Source organism: Papaver somniferum, chromosome 5 (genome assembly GCF_003573695.1).
Source record: "Papaver somniferum cultivar HN1 chromosome 5, ASM357369v1, whole genome shotgun sequence".
In the NCBI taxonomy this organism is placed as follows: Eukaryota; Viridiplantae; Streptophyta; class Magnoliopsida; order Ranunculales; family Papaveraceae; genus Papaver; species Papaver somniferum.
This window is the reverse complement of record NC_039362.1, coordinates 154702625-154705936: the sequence shown is the minus strand read 5'-3', so window position 1 is coordinate 154705936 and position 3312 is coordinate 154702625. Positions and strand designations below refer to the sequence as shown.

Below are 3312 nucleotides of genomic sequence, written 5' to 3'. Positions count from 1 at the left end.
ACACAGAATGTGTGGGGATTAGGTTTCCCAGTTGCCATAGTTCTCCCTTATACAGTCTTTCAAATCAGGGTTTGCAATAAATGTTAGCTTAGTAACAAAGCATTCAATATTCACCATTATATGAAAACCTGATTAGATTCAAGCTAATATTTATCAACCGTTAAATCGAAAACATAGCTTGTCATACACAAATGAAATGCACGTTCCTGGGCTTGTGTAACCATACCCAAACTTGTACATTAGTTGGTTCAACAATAGTTAACCAAATGGTTATCTATATGATCACTTTCATATCAACCATATTCTTCTTCACCATAACTAACCCAAATGAACTAGTTAGAGAGTTGTTCAATTGCAAGGAAATCTTATGTACTACATAAGAGACAATTGAAGCAAAAATGATTTGATTCACATGAATCGGTTCATGAACTCTATAGCTACGGTTGGTAATTGCATTCCTTAGTTTATAAAGATAAGTTCACTGAACATCATTTTTAGACATAACCTACTCAAGTTCGCTGACTGGGTTCGCGGACTTAAGTTCCCGGATGGAGTTCACAAACTCCGGCAGAAATTCTCGGGTTTGAGAACTTCGCCAGTTCATGGACTGGGTTCGCGGACTGAGTTCGCGGACTTAGATCATGCACTACTCCGGTTCACTTGATTAACAAAGTTCGCAAACTTCGGTTCAAGCAATAAGGATTTATACATATATGTGTTTCCACAACAATGCTTATATCCTCCAAATGGTTATATAGTCTAAATTCTTATTTCAATCATTGAAACATTCTCAGAGGACGTTATATAGTTGTTATTCACAAACCATTTTTCGTTAAAGCAATTTTCAATGTGATTGAAACATAACATGACTTTCGTCACTAGGTAAAGATGAACTTGGATAAAGCGAAAGCTTTACCAACACATATTTCGAGAAATAGATAGACGAGGTAAACTCGGCTCGAAATACCAAATGTGTATAATCTAAGTCTATATAGCAAAATGACTTTTGTCTCAAGATAGGAGATAAATATACTTTTCAGTGATAGATAAGTTCAAGTCTCCACATACCTTTTAGTGGATGAAGATCCACCAGTTCCTTGAGTAGTCCTTCGTCTTGTATGATGATTGCCGTGGAGTTCTTGAGCTCAACTACATTTTCTATCCTATTCCGAGACCTTATCCATAATAGACTAGAAATCAAGACTTATAGTTTTGATCACTAACATTGACAAACATGCTTGAGATAGCAACGCATGCGAGTTCGACCGAGCAATGCTCTAACAAACGGGGAGAAAAAACAAGGAGAGGAGAGAGCATTTTAAATCGATTTTGTAAAATAACGAGGAGAGAGCATTTCAAATCAGTGGGACTTTAAGATACCATTTTTATCTACAGAAGACTTGCATCACATGTCATCATTGCAAAAAAGAAACATAAAGAACCCAATTACACCTTCAAATGTGGACAATGCAATGGAAACAAGTACATAGATGCGATAACTGACTTCAGTTCCTCCTCTGAATCTTAACTGGGAAACCACCTTTCATTTTCGAGGTTAGAAAAGAAATATAAATCGGTTCAGAACCAGTTGCTTTCACAGGAACCGCTTGGAATCGACGTAATACTTTCCACAACTAGAATCTTCATTTGTAGGAATGCTAATTCTTTACCCAAGAAAATCCTAGGACCTGCTTGAAACACTGGATATGTGAAAGAATCCTTGGCCACAAAGCGTAATTTTCCAGTGGCTTTTTCTATCTCTAACCATATTTTCGGCTTGAATTCGCTCCAGTCAGATCCCCACAGATTCTCCATTTTGCCCATTGCATAAACATAATATATAAACTCTCATTCCCTTCTTTATAATAGTACCATCTGGTAAAACATCGTCACTTGCTGCTTATTTATTGCCATTAGATACTGGTGGGTATGGTCTCATGCTCTCGCAAAGTGATGCATGTATGTAAACCATTTCCTTTGCATCTTCATAACCAGGCTCGTCTGATATTTCGTTTATCTCTTTAAGTATCTCTTGTTCTACTCTGGGGTGGCAAGAAACTAACCAGAAAAACCAGGTCAAGACTGCAGAAGTAGTGTCCTGACCTGCTAAGATAAAACTAATAACAATGTCAATTACAAAATCGTCATCTAAATGATCGTCTCTTAAGAACCTTGATAAAAGATCAGTAGCCTCTGTAAAAGAATTTTTTTTAAGTTCTTGTTTCTTTTTTCTTATAATTTTTCTCGCCGATTCTCGAACTGTTGAAATCGCTTGCCTGAGCCGCTTCTCCGATCCAATATTGAAAAATCTCTTAAGCTTCCAGACAAATGGGAACACATAAGCAAAAAGTCTGCAGATAATTTGCGTAGCATCTTCGAAGTCAATAGCAAATTCTGTTCGATTGAGCGAAGGTGAAAGGTAAGCAGGATCAAACCCAAACGAAATTTTACAAATGTTGTCATAACCAAACCTCAGAAGAATATCTTGAAGATCAAGAACCAAGTTTTTGTCTGCGGTTGTTTCAAGAATTGGAATTAATCGACTAGAAAGCTCGATCTTAACAACATCTTCAATGAATTATGGAGGGAGTTGGTGTTGAATTCATGGCTTGCTAGTTTCCTTTGAAACTTCCAGTTGTCCCCGTCAGTATTGAATATACCAGTGCCAAGGTAATCATATAGGATACTCGTAGACAGTTCACCTTTTGGGTAGTTACGGAATTGAGTCTGGAGAATGTGTTTGACAATTTCAGGATTTGCAGTCCAGATCCGAGCTGGACCAACAAAACCTCGAATGACAAATGTTCTTGTAGCGCAATGATTAAGAACTTCTGTCATCCATTGATTCAGTCGGTTTTTATTCGAAATAATAGCGAATGTAGAACCGACCAATGGGTAAGATCTTGGTAACTTTGAGGACGAATTGTGGATAATAATAATCCTTATGAAGATAATGGAAATAGGGAGGATGAATACAAGGATAAGCCAAGAAACTGAAAACCAAAGCTCTAACATGATTAATGCATACCACCTTGCAGAGAGATTGATATGAAAATGTCAAACTGAGTAATGCTTTCTTTTATGCATGTTCGAAGTCTTCTGTTAATGAAGTTACTTACAACTGGAAAATTATTGGTTATCTATCTGTTGAAGTGCCTTAGTCGTGGGTAATTAATGTGGAACAAGGTAAAAGAAAGCAATACTAGATTGTTATAAGCAAGAAGAGAAGAGAATTCAAGCAAGAAGAGAAAGATAAGTTTTGTGTTTAATAATTTGATTGAGTAATAGATAGCTCTTACAAGACTTAATCTA

The 3312-nt window shown here is 36.7% G+C and overlaps 1 pseudogene; it reads right to left on the bottom strand.

Moving 5' to 3' along the window:
* Positions 1-1505: 1505 nt before the first annotated feature.
* LOC113279901 lies at positions 1506-3015 on the bottom strand (annotated as a pseudogene).
* Between the last annotated feature and the right edge of the window lie 297 nt (positions 3016-3312).